This window comes from Polypterus senegalus, chromosome 2, assembly GCF_016835505.1.
Source record: "Polypterus senegalus isolate Bchr_013 chromosome 2, ASM1683550v1, whole genome shotgun sequence".
In the NCBI taxonomy this organism is placed as follows: Eukaryota; Metazoa; Chordata; class Cladistia; order Polypteriformes; family Polypteridae; genus Polypterus; species Polypterus senegalus.
In genome coordinates, this window is record NC_053155.1 from 42,475,668 (window position 1) to 42,501,781 (window position 26,114).

Consider the following 26,114-nt stretch of genomic DNA (forward strand, 5'->3'; position numbering starts at 1 on the left):
CTGCCTAGACACTCATACACCAGCTGAAGTGCCCTTGACCCCATGATGTTATTTTGTAGTGTCTGTCTTGGAAACCTGCTCCAAAGTACAATTACTTAAAAAATAAGGAAAGCAAATAATAAGAAGAACATCCGAATTGATTAACATAACTGACTGTAAAATCGGACACTTCTAAGATACTAGAACATGAGGAGAATGGCTGGTTCTGCATTCATCTTGTAGAATTGAACTGGGTTTCTCATTAGCAGTCTGGGGTTTGGAACTAGGAATCTGTGTCTGCTTAAGAATAAAAGACTGCATTGGTGGTAACTGAAGTGACACCTCACTGTCTGTATAAAGCACTTTGAGTGTCAAGAAAACAGCTATATGCAGTCAATCTTCAACATTTACTCGTTTAACTTTCGTGACTTCAAGTATTTGCACTATTTTTTTTTCTTTTTGTAACCTCTTTTTTACTTTCACACCAACAACCTTGAAAATTCACTGGATTCATGGCTGTGCACAGTACAGAAAAAAATGAGAGGTGTAAGTTTGAGTAGCGGCTATTACACTACCAGATGCTTCATCGGTCTTGTTTACCCTACAGTTGTAGAGTGAAGAGCTCCTAGCACATTTGCATATTTTCATTGTTTTGTATTACAGTTATGCCCCCAAAGCGTAGTACAATTCCTTCGGGCCCTAAGCCCAAACAGCCAAAGTCAGTACTGTAACAAAAGTGTCACATGAACTTCATGTCAGAATGTGAGTTGTGAGTTTGTCGCTAATGATTTGACCTGCTGGCTAGATGTTGGGGCTACAGGCCTCATTATTGATCACAGCCTAAAGGTTAAACATCAACTGGGAAGGCGCACAAAGCAGACGTCAAGCCCGTGCATCCATCATGATCTCCAACGCCAACTGTGAAGAGTGTTGGAGGTAATGCTGAGATCACACCAGTCTCTGTGTCTTCTGAAAACAGTGAGTAGTGAGTAAAGTTTTTTTTTTTAATTGATATCTTAGCACAAACGGTTACTAGCTTATTTGCATTCTCCCGATTGTATTTTACATAATGCATTTTATGGGTTATTTCATGGTTACTGTGTGAAAAGTGCATGTTATCAAAAATAGTGTTTTGTTAAAAAAGGATGTATTTGAGCAGTCTCTAGCTAAAGATTAGTTTTTGTTGTTTGTGGAAACCTAACCCCCTATTTCCCATAGGTTCAATGTATTAACATTAACGTTTTCAACTTTCGTATCGTTTCCAAGGAATGATACGCCCACGAAAGTTGAGGTTTTACTGTTCATTATTATGTTATTTCATTATTGGCCCTACTCTCTTTAAATGGTAATATTAACAATACTAACACCATTGAAAGTATTTCAAATGGCCTCTAAGTCATCAGCCATTCTGCGTTGCAATACATTATTAGATACACAGCACCCTACTGACATCAACTGAAAGTATAACAAAGTTTATAGTAATAAGAGTAATCATTGTGCTAGTAGTATTGACGCATGTACAGAGTACAGGGAAATTCTTATTCTAAACATGTAATGCATCTTCACTCTCCGGCATCATGATAGATACGATGTATTAAAATACATACAGTACATTCATTTTATCACATAGAAAATAGAAAGAAGCTTATGTGATGCACTTCTTGATTATGTTTCCATACCAATTGTTCTATTGTTGTCCAGGTTCCAGAGAAATTGTGGAAGAATCCCTGAGACAAATCTAGTATCAGTAAATTAACTTCATTGAAATATTTAATCTGTATGGGTCAAAGGGATCAGTCACAAAGTATATATCTTCTTATAGCCCACATGGAAATGTTTCTAGTGCGTCAGCAAGCCAGTAGTTTTCTTTCTCTGTTTTAGAAATTATTTTAATTCCCTTGTCATACAGTATGCAGGATTGCAAGTGATATTTTTATCCATATAATTATTATGATTGGTGTGCTCTGTGGAACAGCTTTGATTTGTTCTGCCATCTGAATGTAACGACAGTCAAAGTTACTTCTTCACAAATATGGTAGATATGCATTTGCCATGCAAAATTGTCTTCTAAAGTTACGCATTTTCTATAAATGAAACAAAATTTCTTGCCCGCATTGACCTTTTACATTGGATGCTATGGGGCATGGTGAAAAGGTTAAAAACTGTTAGTAATTAAATAAAAACTGTAAGTAATTAAACAAGTTCACACTTCTAAAAGCAGGAAAATATACTTGGGGCCCCTTCCAAGGGTTAAACTTAAGCGGAGCAGTAAGGTGCTTAAGAGGAAAGCGGTGTCACACCAAAATAAAAATAATGTGTGGGATTTCTATGACTGAGTGCAAAAACACAAAATCATCCCAGCCACTAGCTGAGCCTGGCCCCTCATTTATAAATGTAGTACTTGCTTAAGAGTGCTTAAGACCACCAGAAAGCTCTGCTAAGACATCTTCAGAACTTTAAAATATATTCTTCACCAAACAAATGATTACTCCCTGGTGTGTAAAGGTCCAATGGGTTCAGAGTATGGTGGTATGTATAGATGATTACTCAGGTGGCACACCAGGCAGAGCACTTGAATTGGGCAAGTGGGTCAGCCATCCTACCAAATATTCAGCGACACAGAACTTGTATTAGAAAGGTTCATAGAGTAGCTAAGGTTTTCTTTGTGCCCTGGACACTTCTTTTTTATAAAAATAAATTTAAAAAATTACTTTTAATAAATGTTCTTTTGATATTTTTGCTTATTGTTAAGGCATCACACAAAGTTTCCCTCATTACCCTATAGAAAGGCATTTCTGCAATCCCCGTCCTGCTCCTGATAACCCTGGAAGGTCTTTTTACTTTATTATTATTATTTTTTATTTTTTCTAAATATTGTAGTTCCATTCATTGACCTATTCATTCTCTGCGTCTCAGGGAGCTGTGGACTATCCATCACTGCCGGGCATTAGGTTGAAGCCAGTCCTATACAGTGTCATTTCATTGATGAATAAATCTGTAGAGTCTATGAGGTGGCAACAATACATCAATTAATGAATGACATTTCATACTGGACACCATCAATAGGCAACATAACAAAAATATATATATAAAATTTATGAAAGGATTTACAGAAAATGGTATAAGGTAGAGAAGACAATGCATACTGCTCAGATTTTTATGCAGAGTAAAATGAGAGGCCAATGAAGTTTAATTATCATGTGAACTTTAACAATCTTCAATGTTCTGTTATCAATCAGAGCTTTTTTAAAAAAGACAGGCGCTTTGCTAAAGGTGACAGTTGATATTCTGTAATAATTGAGACCTCAGAATGCAGAGGTTAATGAACTATTAAGGACCGTTCACTGGCTTCACTGTCTTGCTTATATACTTGGCTAAAAAGAAAATTTGAGCAGATGCAGTCTGGGCTTTACATGTATAATGAGATAAATTTCAAAGTTAATCATTAACAGTAAATTGAAAAAAAAAGCATATGCATGAGGTAATGCTATATCACAAATGAGAATAATTACAGCTGAAAAGTGGAAGAAAATAACGGTTTTTCAGCTAAAATAGATACTGTAATCCCAACAGTGGACATAAAAAGTCTTCTGAACGATCAACAATTGAAAGTTGCCTTCATTCATTGTTAATGGCTGGCTAAGGGCTCAAATGATGCTTTTTGATATTCATATTTTAAAACTGTCAAAACTGCTCTCTAAAACGATGACACACTGGGCAGAATTCATGATACCTTCAAGATTAATTTCAGTAGGTAGCAAAAGGTGACCTGAACGAATATGATGAATCTTACAGCATTTTTTGTATTGAATTCAAATATCTAATCAGACTTTTTCTGTGACACACAGTTAAAATTTACAATAAATATACATCTCTCTCTGTATGAAGTGATGAAGGACATCTGTGCCCTTGGGTAATGTCATCCGGTGTCCACAAGAGGGCAAGAATGTCTGATGAACAAAGGCAGTGCATGTCCATGCGGTGCATGTCCATGCGTCACGTTGTCATGCGTCCACAACAGTGATGGAATGTCCATTGAAGAAAGGCGTCAAGAAGAAGAAGGAAAGAGGGGTGTAAGGGCTTGGAGGTCTGATGAAAAAACACAAGACCTAGAAAGAAAGAGGATGTAAGGAATAGATCATTTATGTTAGCTAGAATGATCTAGTGATGGCTGAGCGGTCTCATCGCCTTGGAACTCCTGCAAATTTTGTTTTCTTCTCCAGCCCTCCTGAGTTTTATTTTATTTTTTGTGTCCTCCCTGGCTGTCAGACCTTACTTTATTCTTTCTTAATTAGTATTGCCTAACCTTTATTTTTTTACATTTTTTAGTTCTTCTTCTTGTAAAGCACTTTGAGCTACTGTACGTACAATGTACGCTAGTAGGCTAATATCAAAGACCCAGCTATTTGCTGAGAGCTGTGAACCCACTATACCACATTCCACACCCCCATAAGACTCCAGTTGCACAGGAAGGCTCCATGCCACTGCCAACCCTGTGCAACTGGAGCTCAGGTCCATAACTCGGCCACTCTACACTGCATTAAAACCAATAAAAGCACTAAAACAAAGCCCACAATAAAACCAACCCAAGCCCTCTTCATAAAAACAGGACATTAACAGAATAAGAACTTTGAAAGACAAATAAAACCATCAATAAATAAATGTCCATAAAAAGCTCCGTCCATTAAAATGCCCTCCTCCGGCTTGGGTCCATGGGTTCTTTTTAAAAGCTGGCACCAATCCCACTTGCTTCTCTATCTCCAGTTCTTCTGACCCCACTGCTAGCTCATCTCACCACTAGCTCATTCCACCGCTAGCTCATCCCACCGCTGGGTCATCCCACACCGGCTTTCTCTCTCCACTTCCTGCTTTCTCCCTGAACCTCTTTTTCATTTCTTTTTCCTAGCCGACTCGCGCTTCTATATATCGAGAGGAAATAACAGCTGTGGCAAATTAGCAGCCCCAGGAACAATCATGGATGTGGGCAGTCCCTCACCTGTACACTTAGGTGAGAAACGCCCACTTCGCAAATCGCCCTGAGAACTGCTTCAGCAACACAACTACCATGCCCCCATTTACTAAGCCACGAGCATGGTGATTATTTATTTAAAACTGACCTTTGCTGAGAGCTGTGGACCCACTATGCCACAAGGTCTTACACTTAATATGTAATACCAAGAGAAATTTGTCTCAGTTAAGCCACTTCAGACCACTCCAAAGTAAAGTTATGTTAGTAAGTCACATTGCAGTAATGAATAACCTGTCTACTGATGTTTTATAAGTGTCATGGAGACACAAAGAAGTCTTTGTTAAGGTCTTGTTACTTAACACTAGAATTACCAGAGCCTACGAAAAAACTCGTAGATCTGTCCCACCTTAAAATGCTTCGCATCTCTCCGTCAGTGTCTTTTGTCCTTTAAATGTGTTGATAAGCTGCAAACAGCAAGCACCCTGCTATCACGCCACCCACACACACACTGTTTACCTGCGTGTCAGTTGCTAAGAGTTGTATAGAGTGAGAAGTCAAGCAAAATGGCACCTTTTATAAATACTATATTGTTATTTGGAACACTTACATTTCATGTGTGTTCCGTGTCTACAACGATCTATGTAAACACATCGTTAAAACAGAAACATTTTCAATGTGTTAGAAATAATTGACAAAATGTAGACATGAAGTGTATAATGTGTGAAGCCTGAATTCCAAATATCAAAGAAACACTATCACAAAAGGTACAAATATAACAGAACAAATGCGCTTCCATTCAAAAATATAACTTGCAGAAAAAGAAGCCGTGTTAGGGTGCAACATTGACACGCATCTGATACTACTGCTTCAGTGGCGCAACGGTATCAACTGTTGACTGGTAATCAAAGCTTCACGGGTTTGATCCCGGATCGTTGTAGACACAGAACACACATTAAATGAATGTGTTCCAAATAATGATATAGTATTTCTAAAAGGTGTCATTTTGCTTGACTTCTTACACTATACAACTCTATGCAACTGACACGCAGGTAAACAGACTTGAGCTGAGAAAACTGTGCACCAGTGGGGGATGTGATAGCAGACCATTTGCTGTTTGCTGCTTATCAACACATTTAAAGGACAAAAGACGCTGACGGAGAGGTGCAAAGCGTTTTAAGGTGGGACGGATCTATGAGTTTTTTCGTAGGCTTTGGTAATTCTAGTGTTAAGGGTAAATGAGTAATAGATGCATTTTTGCAGTACCTTAACAAAAGTGTTACAAAAATTAGCATTAGCTTAATCAAGGACATTTCATGTTTTTCGTGGACTTGAACTGAATTCAAAAATATGGAATTGCAGCTACAGAGCATATTGGTCAGCCCGCTGCTGAGGAGTTTAAATCTCTAAACAGTTAGTCACTTTTTTATTATGTACTTTACAATACTCCTTTACTTAAACTCATAAATGCATAGAATCGTTTCATGTTTAAATTAAAATAGGCTACTGTTGATTTATTTTCAACAGTTTTAATGATACTGCCTAACATGTTATTTTATTTAATTGTTTCCTCTACATATGTTCCTGAAAGATAACACTTTCAGTAAAAAGCTGTCATCCCTGGTTTAAGAAATTCTTCTCTCTTAGAGTTTGTTTGTACAAAATCTTAGATGATGTCTTGGTAGATTGTAGCAGCATTTGCACTGGCAATTTAGAGAAATGTACAAAATATGCTACCAGAATCAGGTTTGGGGGGGATTTGACACTTTGCCTCAATTAAACAGGCAGAGGGTGGTGCTCTACAACTGCAATGGGCTACCAAGCGGGACAATTGGCCAACAAAACTACCATCTCCTTTTATAGGCTGCTGGAGTTTCAGTCATATAGACTCATAAAAATCTATTCTTCAACTTTTCTACTGACAAATGTTTGAGTATTTCGATGTAAAAATCACTTTTCAAAATATCAACAGTAACTGGGATACTTCTTGGGGAACTTATGCCCAGTCGGTTGTAAATGATACGTCTTGATACTCAATCTCTAAAAGGATGACGAATCATATGAGTCAATGCAACAGTCAAACAATTCATCCATTCTAGTAAGTGAGCAGCAAAGGTTGCAAGACAGGAACCAACCCTGAATAGGCCTGTCACTACACTGCAGCCCACAGAGACTCACACTGAGTTATCAATCAGCCAGTTAATGTACTGTCTTTCAAATGATAGATGAACAAGAGTCTCGGGTAATAAACACAGACGAGAATTCCAAAGAGAAGACATCATAGCTCAGAATCAAACTGGGATCCAAGGCATGTCAGCCAACACAATTACCAGCTGCACTGACCTATCAATAAATCCATTTTTACTTCATATGATCCTTTTCGTGTATATATATATATATATATATATTTTTTTTCAGCAATGATCTTGTCAAAATACAACAAAGAGAACCACTGTAGTCTCCCTTATACTCACTCAGAAGAAAAATCACTTGCCTAACTTCAAGCTACATTTTTATTTGGAGCAGTTTTACTTGCTTTGGCATTTCATTCAATATTATAATTTAGAAAACCATAGTGAGTGAATAGCCTGTCCTTGCCAACTGATTTTCCCATGAGACTGGAATGAACCTACTGTATGTGTTCCTAAGAGACATTTTTGCTACAGAAAATAAAAATCCATCACTAGGCCAAAAGGTATGACACAAAAAAGAAAGTTAACCAAAACAGGTGTGGGTAAGTTTCATTACCTTTCAATTTTAAAATGACTAGGCTGGGGTTGTTTTGGCTTTGATATCAAGTACTGAGCTTTTCTAACCTCTTCCCTCATTTGTTTTCCTACACATCTTGTAATGCAAGTCTATGCACTCCTTCTGTGATGTTCTTGGGATCATCAGGAGTTTCAGGTCTTTCAACATCAGACTCCCTCACTAAGGTCACACAGCTGTGGTTGATCAACTCCTAACGTGTGCCCAGGTTGTTTTCTCCCCCATGGCTCTAATCTCCAAAGTCACCCAGACACTTCTTCAGCTGCACCTTGTTAATATCTTTATGGCTATTCTCTTGATAGCCTCATCGGAAGGACTAACCAGCGAACTCTCTGCAGCCTAGTTAGAACGTAAGAAGAGACGGCCATTCAGTCCATCAGGCTCATTTGTTTATCTAATATCTGGGCTATCCCAAAATCTCTTGTAGATACTTCTTAAAGACTGTCAAGGTTTCTTCTTTAGCTGCATGTCCCTGTAGTTTGTTTCAGGTTCCTGAATCATTTTGCATAAAGTAGTCCCCTTAATTTCCACCAGAGTTCTCGAGTACAGGAATCACTCACTGTTAACTTGACAAAATTTGCCTGGATCTACTTTATTAGTGCCTTTGAGAATTTTGGAGAGTTGAATTAGGTCCCCATGTAGTCTCCTCTGCTTCAGGCAAACCAGGCTTCATTCTCTAAATCTATCATAGTAGGACATGTCCTTAAGTACTGCGATATGTCTGGTTGTGCTCCTCTGCACAGCTTCAAGTGCTGTTATGTCTTAATTTTAGCGTGGAGACCAGAACTGAACACAATACTCCAGATTTGACCTCTCTTGTGCGTTATATAGTTCATGCACAACATCCCTCGATTTATTTTCAACAGTTTTAATGATACTGCCTAACATTTTATTTTATTTAATTGTTCCCACAAAGGTTGCTCCCCGTAGAACAGTGTCTCCCATCTTGTATTTACAATTGATGCTCCTTTGGTCCACTTTTCAATATTAAACTACCCAGTTATCCCATCCCATCATGTTATGTCATTAACATAAATCAGATAACTTCAGTCCTGCATCCCGGGCTAAAAAATATCATAATAACTGAACTATGTTTTGCTGAGTTCTTTGCATGCTTACTGCGGTAATAAGGCTATGTGATACCCCGTGCATTCTCACTTCACAGCATGACTGTGAATCCTGGGTGTCTTGTAGTTCATGAATCAAAACCCGACCAGTGATGGAGAATTCAAGACACAGACACAATAAAGTATAAAAAACAGCGAGTTCTTTATTTACAGTGTTGTGAAAATTATTTACAACAAGAAAAACTAAACAAATCTTTTCTTAACGAAGATTTCATGCTGCTACACTGTGAAGTAAAGCACATTTCAAAGTGAGAAACAGGCATGATGAAATATAAAGAGCTATTGATTGTTCAAGTCCATAAACCAAACAAACGTCATTTGAACAGGCAAATAGTAAGAAACAAATGAGGCAAAAAAGAACGGGCAGAACTACTAAAATGTAAAAGAAATTCCAAAAACACAAGAGCACTAGTGTACTGCTAGATGTGTAAAAATACTAGACGTGTTTTGAAGAGGATTGTGAGGAGGGACATAGTAATTAAAACAGGCAATGATCAGAACCGAGAAAAAAACGGGACACAAATGTGTTCATCAAAACCAATATGTGAATCAAAAATAAAAGTCAAAAAAAGTAAGAAGAAAATTGTGATAACCAAGAGAGCAAAACCTAAAGAACTGAAGCACTAAGAGTTTGTTTCTATCTACAGTCTCAGATAGGAAAAGGTTATCTGGGACGATCTTATAACCTGTCCCCCTAATGCTGGACAATTCCAGGTTATTTTTGAGGAAGCAAATAAACAAATGCTGATAGCCAAGGATAATAATAAACAGCACAAATAAATCATCTACATTTCCCAGTAAACACTAAAACAGCAAAAATTGCAAAGGAAATGCAATTTCCATTAACCAAAACTCCTAAATAGATGGGAAAAGACTCAGACCTATACACAAAAGGTAAGGGAAATATTATAAGGAAACACCATCATAGCAGCTGGACTTGCAGCACAGTTACACACACTGAAGTGTCTCCCAATTCTGTCTTTAATTTCTCTTGCCTCTCCCATCACATGACTGCTGCCTGACTGATGGGGGTCCAAAGGAGTCCATGGACGGGACAGTAGACATCTACTGACAGATAGGAGATAAGGAAGTGCTGTGTACGTTTAGGAAAACAAGTGGGCAAGTCACCCTCCTGTTAGACCCTACAGATTGGGGGTTCTAGCTGGATCGTTATGAGTAACTGTTACGTGGCAGCACTATTGAGACATACTAGACTGAAGTAGATATCATTGCCAGTACTGCACTTGACATGGTGTGTACAGTTTGGCAGATAGTAACCTTTCACTTTATCTTGTGTTATTAGCTAGTGATTGACAGTAGTTGTAACTTTATGTATCGTGGAAGGGTTTCCCTACTTTACTTAGGAATAATTGGGAGGTAACACAAACATGTAAGAGTTGTCACAGTCAAAGACCTCCTGTTGTAGCACATTCTCTTCAGTTCATCATAGCTGCAATGATTTAATGGTTTGTTTTCTGTCATGTTGTTTCATGGAACCTTTTCAAGGAAAAACAGGAGAAATGAAACTTAAACTTGCTTCACATCAGTATCTTTGTTAATGGCTCTGGTTGGCTTTAACCAATTTTGTCTCCTCTAATTTTGTTTTTCTGCTTTGTTTTCTATTTAAATCCATATCTTCTCCACTTAAATTCAGTAAAAATCCTATGAAATTTCTATTTTTCAGCATAAAATTCATTTTCAGTTAAGTTTTTTTTTAAAATGTTGCAATTGAACACTCACATTATTTCTGTAATCTCCATAAGAAAGACAGATTGATGTGAGTAGCATGGAAAAGATAGATAGATAATGTATTGCCATGGATTCACATCACAAGACATCTCAGTTGGCAGGTTTGCAGTGTGGTAGCTGCCAGTGGCCAGCTGTGAACCCATAACATCTGGATAACGATGGCCTTCAGGAGCAGACTGGTCAGCCTGAAATAATAGGAGATGCTGCTTCTGATGGCTCATGGAGTGACTCCATAGCAATACAGTATTAAAGAAACACAAATAACAGGGAAAGGGGTTGGGGCTCCAAGGGACTCCCCGCTTAACCTTCTTGGCATTAACTCCAAGCATCTCTCTGGTTTGGAAGATTATGTAAAAACGGTTAGAATTAGAATTAGAATTAGAATTAGAACAATCTAGACGAGAACAGGCCATTCAGCCCAACAAAGCTCGCCAGTCCTATCCACTTGCTTCCTCCAAGAAAACATCAAGTCGAGTTTTGAAAGTCCCTAACGTCTTACTGTCTACCACACTACTTGGTAACTTATTCCAAGTGTCTATCGTTCTTTGTGTAAAGAAAAACTTCCTAATGTTTGTGCGAAATTTACCCTTAACAAGTTTCCAACTGTGTCCCCGTGTTCTTGATGAACTCATTTTAAAATACAAGTCTCGATCCACTGTACTAATTCCCTTCATAATTTTAAACACTTCAATCATGTCACCTCTTAATCTTCTTTTGCTTAAACTGTAAAGGCCCAGCTCTTTTAATCTTTCCTCATAATTCAACCCCTGTAGACCTGGAATCAGCCTAGTCGCTCTTCTCTGGACCTTTTCTAGTGCTGCTATGTCCTTTTTGTAGCCTGGAGACCAAAACTGCACACAGTACTCAAGATGAGGCCTCACCAGTGCATTATAAAGGTTGAGCATAACCTCCTTGGACTTGTACTCCACAGATCGTGCTATATAACCTAACATTCTGTTAGCCTTCTTAATGGCTTCTGAACACTGTTTGGAAGTTGATAGCTTGGAGTCCACTATGACTCCTAAATCCTTCTCATAAGGTGTACTCTCGATTTTTCGACCGCCCATTGTGTATTCAAACCTAATATTTTTACTTCCTATGTGTAATACTTTACATTTACTGACATTAAATTTCATCTGCCACAAATCTGCCCAAGCCTGTATGCTATCCAAGTCCTTCTGTAATGATATAACGGATTCCAAATTATCTGCTAATCCACCTATCTTGGTATCATCTGCAAACTTAACCAGCTTGTTACTTATATTCCTATCTAAATCATTTATATATATTAAAAATAGCAGCGGCCCTAGCACTGACCCCTGTGGAACACCACTCTTAACATCGCCAGTTCTGATGAGGTTCCTCGCACCATCACCCTCTGCTTCCTGTGTCTGAGCCAATTCTGCACCCATCTAAAAACATCACCCTGAATTCCCACTTCTTTTAACTTGATGCCCAACCTCTCATGTGGCACCTTATCAAATGCTTTCTGAAAGTCCAGATAAATAATATCATAAGCTCCACTTTGATCGTATCCTTTTGTTGCCTCCTCATAGAATTCCAACATGTTAGTAAAACACGACCTCCCCTTCTGAACCCATGCTGACTGTTCAGAATAACTCCTGTCCTTGTCATGTGTTGCTCAATCTTATCCTTAATAATTCCTTCCATTAATTTTCCTGTGATGCTTGTTAAGCTTACTGGCCTATAGTTGCTTGGATCTGCCCTGTCACCCTTTTTATATAATGGGATGATATTTGCCATTTTCCAGTCCTTTGGAATCTCTCCAGTGCACAGTGACTTCCTAAAAATATGTGTCAAGGGTTTATATATGTACTCACTAGCCTCCTTAAGAACACGAGGATAAATATTATCTGGGCCTGGTGATTTGTTTGATTTCATCTTATTTAATCTGAGCAGCACTTCTCCCTCTACAATTTCCAAATCCCTCAGTACCTCCTTAGTAGTTGTGTTTACCTCTGGCAGGTTATCCACTTGCTCACTTGTAAACACCTCAGAAAAATGTAAGTTTAGGGCATCTGCTATTTCATTGTCTGTATCTTTTAATTCCCTTTACTATTCCTGATGAACTTGACCTCCTCCTTAACTGTTCTTTTACTACTAAAATACTGAAAGAATCTCTTGGGGTCTTCTTTCGCCTTATCTGCTATATTCCTCTCCAACTGTCTTTTAGCCTCTCTGATATCCTTCTTAATGGTTGCCCTCATTTTCTCATACGCTACGGTTCTCTTTGCAGTCATTAGTCTTATATGCCTTATACAGCAGTTTTTCCTTTGCAACTTCTTTTTAAATCTTTATTAATCCATCGTGGAGATTTTTTAGTTTCCTATTACTTCCAAATTTAGGTATGTATCTGTCCTGCATTACATGTAAAACATTTTAAACCTGTTCCACTGCTCCTCGACTGTCTCCACATTTAAAAGCTTATCCCAGTCTATCCTACTTAGACTTTGTCGCATCTGCTCAAAATTAGCCCTACTAAAGTTCAACTTAACAATTTTAGTCTTTGCATCTGTACTCTTACAAAATACTGAGAATTGTATTACATTATGGTCACTTGACCCTAGTGGTTCAATCACCTCTACACCCTCAATTCTATCCTGATTATTACAGAATACTAAATCCAGATAGGCTTCACCCCTTGTTGGTGCTTTAACATGCTGTGTTAAAAACAGTCGCGATTACTTCTAAAACTCCTGCTCTTGTGCTCCTCCATCTGTAAGGTTATCCCAGTTAATATTTGGATAATTAAAGTCCCCATGACTATAATATCCCCTGTAAACTTGCCTTTTGATATTACTAAAAGATGTGTGTTGAAATTACTGTCTGAATTGGGTGGTCTATAACACACTCCTAAAATGAGACCTTTTCCCTAATATTTTCCAGGCGAAGCCACATGTCCTCACTAAGATGGGGCTCATCATCCAACTGAAGATGACTTACATTTAATTCCTGTTTGGCATAAACAGCAACCCCACCTCCTTTTCTGTTCTGTCTATCCTTCCTAAAAATGTGTATCCCTCTATGTTACACTCATCCCCATCTTTGTTATTTAGCCAGGTTTCCGTTATTGCTATAATATCATAATTGTGCTCTGCTACATACAACTCCAACTCACTTACCTTATTTTTGATACTTCTAGCATTAAGGCAAGCTATTTTTAATGTGTTAATCCTTCTATCTTTACGTGTTTGCTTAAAATTTACATTACTATGCATTTTTATTTCTACACCATTGTTTGTTCTTCCATGTATAGATCTAAATCTGGCCTGTCCTAAACTCCCTGCCCCCCCATTCCCTAGTTTAAACAATCCTCGACTAGCCTACACATACGCCTCCCCAATACATTGGTGCCCCTCCGGTTCAGATGTAACCCGTCACGCGGAACAGGTCCCATCTGTTCCAAAAGAAGTCCCAATGCCCCATAAACCTATACCCTTCTACCCTGCACCAAGATTTGAGCCACGCGTTAAGCCTTCTAATCTCCTCAATCTTACCTGGACTGGCGTGGCACAGGCAGAACTTGGAGAAGACTACCTTGTCAGTTCTGCTCCTCAGCTTGGTACCTAACTCTTTGAATTTGGATCGCAGAACTGACAGACTACCCTTATGTATGTCATTTGTTCCAACGTGGACAATGACAACTGGATCCACCCGCTCTGGCCAAGAGCCTATCCACCCTTCCAGGAGGTCTCCCACCTGTGCTCCCGGAAGGCAACACACCTGTCGAGACTCTCTCTCTCTGGAGCACACCTGCGCTTCAATCCCCCTAATGATTGAGTCCCCAACTATCACTACCTCTCTCTTTTTGGGAACTGGTTTTGAGGTGGCCCGTTGGGGCTCCTCAACCCTGCCTACCACCTCAGAATTATCAGAGTCACCGTCCAGCTCCGCCAGGACATGATAACGGTTAGACACTTCTAATTCTGGGGTTGATGCCCCCGGACAGTGTGCACCCTTTACCTTACGCCTTGCGACCGTGACCCACCTATTCCTACCTGTCTGGTCTGGAATCTCCTCCTGCGCCACCTTAGGGGTGCACACTATCTCTAAAGGACACCTGGGCCAAGTCCGCCAATTCTCTATTACAACGCAGGTCAGCCAACTCCTCCTCCAGTTCAGCGACCCTGAGCTCGAGGTGCTGGATCAGCTGGCATCTCTTGCAGATGTAGCCCTCATAGACAACTGGCTCTTCCAAACCATCATCTAAAAGTCCAACATCCAACAGGACTTGCATTGCACTGGCCTCATTATTAAAATTTGATTTGGGATTACTAAGCTGCCTTAACTATATATTTTTTTTTTCTTTCTTAAAATTAAATTTCTTCTTAACTTAAATGGTAACACTAAGATCTGCTACAGATATTTTACACCTTTTCCCCTTAAGCTCCTGTACTGTTCTCCCTCTCAGCTGCCTGCTGTTTGCCTTTTTATGAGGTTAACTTTACTTTTCTCTGTCTCTTCTAGCTTTGCGCTCTTCTTACTTATAAGCTCTTCACTCGCACTGTTTGTATTCCCCCGTATTAATGAACCAATACGCTGTCGCCCACTTAACTGTTCTGCCTCTGGACGGCTAAGGACTGTTTAATCTAAAATAAACAAATAAATAAAACTTTACTACCTTATTTGCTCCTACTGCTCCTTGTGCCTGAACGGTGTCTTAACGCAGGCCGCTTACCTGCGCACTACTGAGTTTCCACCTTTTACTGCTTTGAAGTCAGCCGCGGCCTTTTTCTTTTCCTTTAAACTAAAGACTCGCTGTTACGACGACGCGGTTATTTATTTACAAATGCCGATATCAGTTACTGCTGCTTTCTACCCTGCCGCCTCGATGCTAATTCAAATACAGATAACAAGAAAAAGAACAAGTACAAATAACTTTTCCAAGCGCACTTCCAAACACCCAGCTACTTTTGCTCTTGTGCGGGCGAAAAAAGCAAAAAACCCTTCTAAAGGGAAAAAAGCTTTAAAAATTCCCACACGGTTCCTTAGAGGCAACCAAAACCCAAGTTTTTAAGAGCAAAATGTATTTTTTTAATGTAAATCTCACACCACAGAACAAACCAACACTCTCAACAGACTCTAGCGTTTGCAAAGCACACGTCAGCACAAAGCACACGTGACTCTCAGCTCGTTAAGCTCAAGTGTCTCTCGGTTTACACTGTTATGACCCAATACACAATGTTAAGTCCGAGTAACTCTCGAGGAGACATTCTGCTGTCATCTAGTAGATAAAACAACATCATGCTGCAAAAAAATATTACTATGCATTTTAGCAACCTATGGTAGCTCATCAATATTCAAACTTATAATGGCATGTAAAGCCAGTTTTAGAACAAAGTGAAACTGAACCATTCATTAAATCAACAAGTAGTGATAACAATGTGAAACGGTCATCAGACATTGACACGGATAGTGAAACTGATGCATATGTCTCTGTACTACCAAATCGCCATGATATGCCTGATGACTTTAGTCATGTAACGCTGCAGTGAGATGCAGTATCTGTGTGGCAACTGGGCAAAATGAATACAATCAAGCCGAAGAAAGGAAATACTTTAGCCCCCTAAGCACTGTTTACAATGCAACAACTGTCAATGTTTGTGTCAGGGGAATGATGAAAGTCACTAAGCTTAGTGCTGTGGTAGCCTTCAATAACACAAGGGTACAGTCCACCATGCAGATCAGGCACTGACAATCTCATGTGCAAGCAACAGAAGAAATATAAGAAAAGAAACTCGCTCCTACTGTCCTGATTGTACTATCAGGCTGGTGACGGTGACGGATTCAAAACATCTCATACGGAGGACGTGTACTAAATCTGCATTAGTGTAGCAGTGGAAACCAGACACACCTATACGACTGTACTGATGTTGATGTTTTCATAATTAAATGTTTCTGTTAGATATAATAACAGTTTATTTTGTTGAAAAAAAGGGTTTTGGCTAGTTTTTATAGGGGTAAACATAACACTAAGGAGGTCAGCTAATAACCAAATGAAATGAAAATGAAAACAACACAAACAACATCTTTCATCAATAAAACCTGGTCCTCTGAACTAGAAAACACCTTCCAAAGATGGAGCTCCACCCTCTTCAAAAAAAATCAGCCAAGACGTTGAGGAAGCGGCGGCAGCAGCTTTTATATTGTGACAGTTGGAAGTGGATGGGCTTACGGCACTGAACCACAAAGCGATATCAGGCATCTTCCAAAGAACTGGAAATGGAAATGGAGTTAGTGGTTGAGCTTCACCCTCCAGCCGCGACCCCCCCACCCCACATGTACCCCCATACCAATATCCATGAGACACCCCCCAGATAGACAGATAATACTTTATTTGTCTCAAAAGAGAAATTTAGCTAGATAGACATACTGTATTTAGATAGTTTCAACCCCTAATTTCTTGTTAACGCCAAACAAGAAGAAGAAATGTTTTATGACCAGTTTACTTCTCAAATGTTGAATCTCTGATTTTTCCCAGTCTGACATTTGTTGCAATATAAAGCAGTAAAAGGCTGGTTAGTAAGCAGAGCTTTACACTCAGCATGGTTTCCTCTGTAGCTATCAGAATCCCAGCATGTCTTACGCTATAGCCAGTTTTCATAGATTGAATTAATGATAGCTTCTTCTTTCTTATAACTTTAATGCCCTGAGCTATTTCATGCTTCTTATGTTGTCGGATTAAGGTGCTGTCTTATGTAAAGATTTTGTGACATTTCCCCAAATTGATTTGTCAATATCTGGCTGCAGAGGCTGTAGAAACAGAATATACAGAATGATTAATTCAAAGACACTTGGCTCTCATCAGGAACAGGCAGAATCGGAGCAAACTAAATTTAATCCAATGGAAGAAGAATTATGTATGTGTTTTCTAAACCTCCAGAAAACCACATAAAATAAATAAGAGTACAAAGGTGTTGCAAATAGCCGTCATTATCTAAATGTCTCTGTAGCACATTGTGGTGTAAATAATAGGATTTTCACATATAGTAGCTAGATGGTTGCAATATTTCTTTTTAAGTCTGTTTTTTAAATTCACATTATTTTTTTTTTTACATTTTTCAAAAAGTCAAACCTATTGCTTTACCCTAGAATCTCTGCAGTTGTGAGTGCTTTGGAAGAAAAAAAGAAGCAAAATTGAAAGAAAAATATCAATGACTAGTATGAAACATGGGCATGGGTTAAGGTTCATGCAATTTGTCAAATACTGAGGTACATTTAGACAATACTACACATATTAGAGGGTGGCACAATGGCACAGTAGTTGCTGCTCCTGGGTTTGAACGCTGCACCCACTTGTTATCTCTGTGGACCGTACATATCCAAACACCCACCCTGTGGACTTACAGCCCATTACACCAGCCTCCTCCAACTCCCCCAAACGTGCAGTTTAGATTGTTTTCAATGCTAAATTGGCCCAAGTGCTCTGGCTCCCTGTCCACGGTTGTTGTCTATCTTGCACCCAAGATTGCCAGGATAGCCTCACACTTCTGCAACCCTAAATTGAAACAATGAGATGTTTGAATGTAAGTACAGTGCCCTCCATAATGATTGGGACAAAGACACATTGTTCATTGATTTATCCCACTGCTCTACAGTTTCAAATTAGAAATCAGACAATTCAGACATGAATAAAGTGCACATGGTAGATTTTCATTTAAAGATACTAGGGGGCATTGCCCCCTGCTCTATTCGCTCGCCCACCCCCTACCGCCCCTGCAAGGGCGCGCTATGCGCCAGCCACTTTGTGTCTCTGCTGCTCGTGTTGTGACGAGTGGGGTTGAACACACGCTAAGGAGATGCGGTCGCTCCTCCGAAACCCCCCTCTTAAATGGTGATACATTGGGAAACAAATACATTTTTTTACCTCCCCTTTTCTCGATCTGCTGTTGGCTTGCTGCTGCCGCGCAATGATTCGAACATTTAAAAACCTGTACAGCAGCTTTCTTTTTGGCTCACTGCCTTGTCTCGTGGGACGTTAAAGTGTCTCCAAGAAAATCACGTCTCGTCTCCTTCCATGCCTTCCAAGATTTTGTTTATAATAGAGAGATTTGCATACGTTTTGGTTACACAATGAAGAAGTACCAACACTTTTTCTATATGGTCCCCCCCATTTCAGGACACCGTAATCTTTGGAACAATTGGTGTCAAGGGTGTTTGTGATTCCTCATTGCTACATTAGTGGAGGCATAAGATACCTTGGCTTGCTTCTACCCTTTAGCGTCTGCAGCTGTCATTGTTCAACAAGGACGTGAGCTGTACCAATGAAAGTCAAAGAAGCCAATAAGAGAATGATAAACAAGAATAAAACCACTAGAGATATCAATAAAACCTTAGGATTTCCAAAATTGTCTCTCTGGAATATCATTAAGAAGAAACAATGCATTGGTGAGCTCAGTGATTACAAATACACTGGTTGGCCAAGGAATACTGCTGATGACAGACAAATACTCACTATGGTGAAGAAAAAGCCCTAAACACCAGTCCAAAAGGCCACAAACAGTCTTCAGAAGGCAGATGTGTGTGTGTCAGAGATGACTATCAGCAGAAGACTTCATGAACAGAAATACAGAAGACACACTGCAAAAGCAAACCAATAGTTAGCCATGAAAACAGGATGGCCAGATTACTGTTGCCAAAAAGGACTTAAAAGAACCTGCAGAATGCTGGTAAAAGCTGAACTTGTATCAGAGTGTTGGCAAGAGCAAAGCGTCAAGACAAAAAGGAACTGCCCAAGATCAAAAGTAGACCATCTCATCTGTTAAACAAGGTGCTGGAGGTATGATGGCTGCTACAAGTACTGGCACACTTCTCTTCGTTGATGATGGAACTGCTGATGGTAGTCGCACAATGAAGTCTGAGGTGTATAGAAACATCTCATCTGCTGAAGTTTCAGTTAATGCCTTGTAAAATAAGACAGAAGAACGCAGAAAAAGGTTTGGGGTAGACACCCCGTATACTCGAAGATTCTCGCAAACTGAGCCAAAAATAAACAACAATATGTCTTTACAGATGTGAGTCCAGAGCAGAATTAAGTGGTTGGTAGGCAGAAAGAAAAGGGCACAATGGAAATGATGTCTTTGGCAGACCGGAAGCAGATGTGATGTGTCCTAGGAGGTAGGGTCTTCAGATTTGAATACAGTGCCAATCCCTGGTCTGGCAAAGAAACACATTTTATCAAGCCCATAAACTGTCTGCCATGCATAAACGTGTGACAGCCTCTGAACTCATTGGACAACGCTTCATCCTACAACAAGATAATGACCCCACACAGACTGCTAAGGCAGCAGATGGTATTTTCAAAGCTAAAAAATGATAAATTCCTGAATGACCAAGCCAGTCACCCGATTTAAAATAGAGCTGAAGATGGCTACACGAGAGGCTTGGTAGAGCATCACCACAGTAGATCCTCAGCACCTGGTGATGTCTATGAATCACAGACTTGGCAGTCATGGCATGCAGGGGATTGTTTGACAAAGTACTAAATATGACTGCTTTGATAGGCCCACCATTACTATATCCCCAACATTATGGTGCCTTGAAAAATGTGGACCATGAATAAAAAGTGTTGTTATTTCTACATTGTGGGGCCATAATGTATGCATATACCCTTAAATTAAAATGTGCAATGTGTACTTTCATGTCTGAATTGTTTGATTTGTGATTTTAAACTGTGGAGAAGATGGGTAAATCAAGGAACAATGTGTCCCATATATTAAGCATTTTCAGTGTTTCTGAATATTTTGTGACCTCATTTTTTGATTGATTCTATTTTGAGTGATCTCATTGGTCTCCGATTCTTCTTCTGAAAACAGCTCGAAAAGTGTCATGTAATTGAATTAAGAATTTGGACTCAGACAATGAGGAGATTTCTAGCAACTGTTGAACTGTCAGAATAGACACAATGTATTGTAGGTTAAAGCTAGTGTGCATATGTAAATTGTTTTATTAAGATTAACTTAACTATAAAAAAACTTATACCTGGAGAAAAACCCACACATTGGAGAAGAACATGTAAATCTCCAGTAGGCATTGCCCAGGGTGACATTCAAACGAGGTGTTTCTGAAGCTCTGCATTTTGTTAACTTGCTTTCTGTTCTTAATTAGAATTGTCATTTTGTCTTATTGGTTTACACACTTTGTATATTGTTCTTATCACAAATTCAAAGAAACCTATTTTTGACATTTTTGGGCTCAGAGTTATCAGCTTTGTTTGATGTTCCTTTGGAAATGAGGTGTGGTATTAAAATGTTTACATGAGATAGATGGAGGCACCACAATAAAGCTTTCCTCATGTTAAAATACCAATGGGTATGGGCAGCTTGCTATGAGGTGATAAGATGACAGACAGAAATGTATTTCGTCTCTCTATATATAAAGTCCAGCGTCTATCTGTCTCTCTGTATGTCTGTCCGCTTTTCACGAGAGAACTACTTAACACAGCGCTAGGGGGGTGCGAAGTAACAAAAAGGGGGGCGCGAAGATGTGAAAAAAAGAAAACAAGAATCAAAAATATGAAACAAATATCTGTTGAAACCAAAACAAATTAACTTAAACTACATTCTGATACTAGAACAATAAATATAGAGTTAGATAAATGTCGATAAAAGTTAAGTAGGTATAATAAAATATGCATCTACATTTCAAAAAAATGTTAGGGGGGCGCAATTAAAACTGTTATGAAAACTCAGGTCACAAATACTTAAAGGTTGAGAAACGCTGACTTAACAGATTTAGGTTTTTTTTCTATAATTTGTTTGAACATTCAGGTTGATTTTGCAACTTCTCTCATTGCACTAAGTATTACAGTTCGTTTGCGGCACTGATTTATTTGCGCAAATCCAAGAGCCGAGAGGAGGATGAGGTGGGACCTCAGGAGTAGGGAGCTGGGTAGGGCCCTCCTCATTCACACGCCAGCCTCCGTTCAAGTCGCTCTACTTCTCACCATGTGTTGGAGTGTACGTTGCCTCCTCTTAGCTAGTGATACCTGTTTGTTCAGCAGACATTATCAACTAGAGATTGTTAAAGAGTAACATTTGATGTTTCTGAAAGAGAGATCACAGCTACATATGTTTTAGAGGGTAGCTGCTCATTGGAATAGATATCACGGCCACTTGCTCTTCTCCCCATGCAGATGCTCTCCCATCAGAGCTGAACACGATCAGATACAGTGCCATCGTTTGACACCGGAGTGTACCTACCTTTTGCTTGGCCAGAGATACCTTGCCATTCTCTTTACATTTCTGGCAAAGACATCACAGCTACATTCTCTCCCCTGATAGCAAAACCAAAAATTCTGCATATCAAGAGGCCCTCGGATACAAAAAATATTTTAAATGTTTGTCCTGTTTCACTACTATGTGGGCAGATCCACAGGGGACAGCTAGTAGATACATATATCATACTGGTGGGATGGGTTCCCACTTCATTTGGGAACACATTTTATTTGCTTTTCCAGGTGAGGCTTCTGCGACCAAGCTTATTCAATCACAAGGTGGGTGAGAGGGAATTATTAAGGAAAATATTGAGCAGCACATGACAAGAAAAGGAGTTTTAATAAACAGCCAAAATGAGTTTAGACAAGGGAGGTCTTGCTTTACTAACATGCTAGAATTCTATGGAGACGCCAAGAAAAGACACAATTAGAATGGAGCACAAGAAATGATTTATCTTGATTTTCAAAAAGCATTTGATGAGGTCTCACTTGAAAGGGTGGGCATCAAACTAATAGGAGTGGGGTTTGTGGGTACAGTCTGTAGATGGATGCAAACTTGGCTCAGACACAGAGAGCTATGTCAATGTACAGAAGCCATTAATGTTAGGTTATATAGCACCCTGATGTGTAGAGTACAAGTCCAAATCGGTGATGCTCAAGCTTTATAATGCATTGGTGAGGCCTCATCTGGAGTACTGGGAGCAGTTTTGTTCTCCAGGTTACAAGCAAAGACATGCCAGAGCTAGATAAAGACCACAGAAGAGCAACAAGGCTGATTCCAGGGCTACAGGGGATTAGTTATGGATAAAGGTTGAAGGAGCTGAACCTTATGCTCTACTGAGCAAAACAATAGATAGATAGATAGATAGATAGATAGATAGATAGATAGATAGATAGATAGATAGATAGATAGATAGATAGATAGGAAAAGGCACTCTATACAGTAACTGATAGATAGATAGATAGATAGATAGATAGATAGATAGATAGGAAAGGCACTATATGATAGATAGATAGATAGATAGATAGATAACACCAGAAATCTAAAACCACAAAGGAGATTGAAATGGAAATGGTAAAAGAACTAAAGCATCAAAAAAAATGCTTACAAGACAATGATGAAAATGTACAAAAATAAAACAAAAGGCTATAAATAGCAGTTGGAGAGAAAACCTTCTGTCAGATGGCATTCAAATACAGTTCAGAAAAGCTGATCATTTCCTTCCTTTTTATAGGAAAAGAAGAGCTGGTATAGCGGCACAGCCTAGCGAATTACAGTAACATCATACACTCATGAAGTGTTTGCTCATCCGTACCTTACATGCACAAAGAAAAAGATGGGTGACAGGCACAGAGCTCTCCAGGGCAGGCAGCTGTGACACTGAAAGAGAGGACAGTAAGAAAAGTAAATGATACAAAGTATTTGAGAAAAGGTCACAAATGTACTCATCTAGCTAGTAACCTGTTTGTAGGTTGAAATGGTGCTAGGTCTATTTTGAATTAAAATATGTCAAATTGCTTTTCTGTATTTCACTGAATGTTGGAAAAATTGGCAAAAGTAAAGCAAACATGATCCATTTAAAATGGAAGAGTGACCATATAAAAAAGTGGGGGTTTTCTTCTTTCTTTGTGATATTTGTATGTAAAATGTAATTTAATTCTTTTTATCTTTTGCCAAGCCTTGTCTTGAACTTTGAATAGTTACCATGCATGATTAATCAAAGTCTAAAAACAGCAATTTTGCTGTCATTGTTCAAAGAGCAGGAAAGCGTTTGTCTGTGTTTAGAAAACAGTTTAAGAATTTTCAAAAATATAGTTAAAGTTAGAGCGGCATGGTGGTGCAGTGGGTAGCGCTGCTACCTCGCAGTTAGGAGACTTGAGTTCACTTCCTGGTTCCTCCCTGCGTGGAGTTTGCATGTTCTCCCGGTGTCTGTGTGGGTTTCCTCCCACAGTCCAAAGACATGCAGGTTAGGTGCATTGGTGATTCTAAATTGTGCTCTGCGGTGGGCTGGCACCCTGCCTGGGGTTTTCTTTTCTGCCTTGCACCCTGTGTTGGCTGAGATTGACTCCAGCAGACCCCCATGACCCTGTAGTTAGTATATGGCGGGTTGGATAATGGATGAATGGATGGATAGTTAAAGTTGCCTTCCACTACAATAAAACTGGAAAAATGTCCATCAATCCATTTTCTATATCTGCTTTTTTCTGATTGGTGGTTTGATCTTATCCGTGAAACAAGGTATACGAAAACCCTTCAGGCAAACACCACACTCACACACACACAATAGCCAGTTTAGGGTCTCCAATTCACTGGACGAAACACATTTTTCAAAAATTTTGCCTCCTGAAAAAAAATGTGTTGATTATGATTAACAGCTTCAAGCTGAAAACAAATCTAATTTGGAGATGCATGCAATTTACACTTTTATTGAATTTAGTGTTTAAACACTTCATGGTGTTGACCCACTGCCTTAGTTCAACTGAGATAAAACATTTCTTGCTGCTTATTTTCATTTGTACTCAGTATCTGAAGCTTCTCGTTTCAGAGTCCAACAATAGTTGAATCGAGCAGCATTGACTGATTCCGCTTTCTCTGATACAAGTGAAACCTTTCACCGTGCACATCACTAACTGCACTGAGATTAGCAGGGAAGAAGTCAAAGAGTGAATGCAGAAACTTCATCTTTAACAACATGTCTCACCTCATGGGTTTGTATGCTGGAATCATGTTGTCGACCAGCTGGACACAGTTTGGCACCTTCTAGTTGACAAGAACATTCCCAGTATCATCTTTGAATGCCTTCCATAAGATATCCTCTGGCCCCACTAGCAGATCTTCACTTGTCATTGATGATGTGTGTGATTTGTGGAAATGCCCTCCTTAATCTTGGAATCAGTTATTGAAATCCTTCACCTTCCGAGTTTATCACTTTCATTAAATTTTTCACCAGTCCAAGTTTTTAGTTCTTTTTAATGTGTTGAGACTCTAACATGGTGCCCACTCTTAAATGAAACGACGGTGGTGGCTATGTGGCTAAGGATCTGTACTGGGATCTGGAAGGTTGCTGGTTCAAATCCCATTACCCTTAAACAAGGCCCTTAACCTGAAAATTGCTCTGGGGTGCTCTACAATGGCTGACCCTGTGTTCTGACCTCTAAAGGTCATGGGACCCCTCGGGAATTGACAAAGTATATCAAATCAAAATATATGAGCTGCATTCCTAGCAGTAGATCATCACAGATCTTCTAGCTGTGTTGTACTGTATATGAATACTTATAATATGAAAGAGGATCACAAAAATTGGTGAGTTCAATAAAACTATAGGTGATAGAAAAAAGTAAAGTTGATTTTATGCTCAGTGGGCAAAAAACCATAAGGTACACCCAAATGTGTTCAAGAATTAAAATGTTTGCTGTCCAGTGTTATTCTAAAAGCACATCTTTGAATAGCTCAGATGAAACCTTAGCAAAATGTGTAAATGCTTATAGTGAAATCCTCCAGACAGGAAGTGAACAGGTTAGAGAAGTGTAGATTAACTTTCAGTCACTTTATGAAATCTGTCATCTTGTGAAGTGTTTAACAACAAGGAAGATCCAAGCCTAGGAAAGAAGCAATAACAGTTTGCAAAAGACAGTTGGGAGCACCTAACATTGAGTGTCATATGCTGCAGGCATCATGTAGCACATTCATACACATACATGAGGAGACACCTCTAGCTCTGTGGTACCCAAGTGTAGTCACTATAGGCGCTTTTCCACTGCATAGTACGGCACAGTACGGTTCAGTACAGCTCACCTTGGTTCGGCTCAGTTCGCTCGGTTTTGCTTTGACTGCAGTTTAGTACCGCTTTAGAGTGGGGGGATTATTCCGTGTCGTTATAGTTGCGCGCCTCTACTGCCGTGACACCGTGGAACTTTTACAACAACACGCAGACAACGACAACACTTTAGCTCGACGACGCGCAAGGGTAAGCATCTAAAAAAAGCACATCACTAGCTAACTTTTATCACTGTTGCAAAGCATAAAATGAACTTAACTGCCAGTGTAACATTAAAATGCTGATTCTGTATATTACAGATATTCCACATTTTGCAAAAAAGTCGCCGCAACAGACCATCTGTTTGGACATTTAACCGTGCTTCAGAGTGGTGGGATGTGATTGTTCCCGGTTTTACAAACACTCAGTGGCTGGAGAACTTTCGAATGTCTGAAGAAACATTCATCCACTTATGCAACAAACTGCGTCCAGCGATGGAGAGACGGGACACAAACTTCCGCGTGTGTGTACCT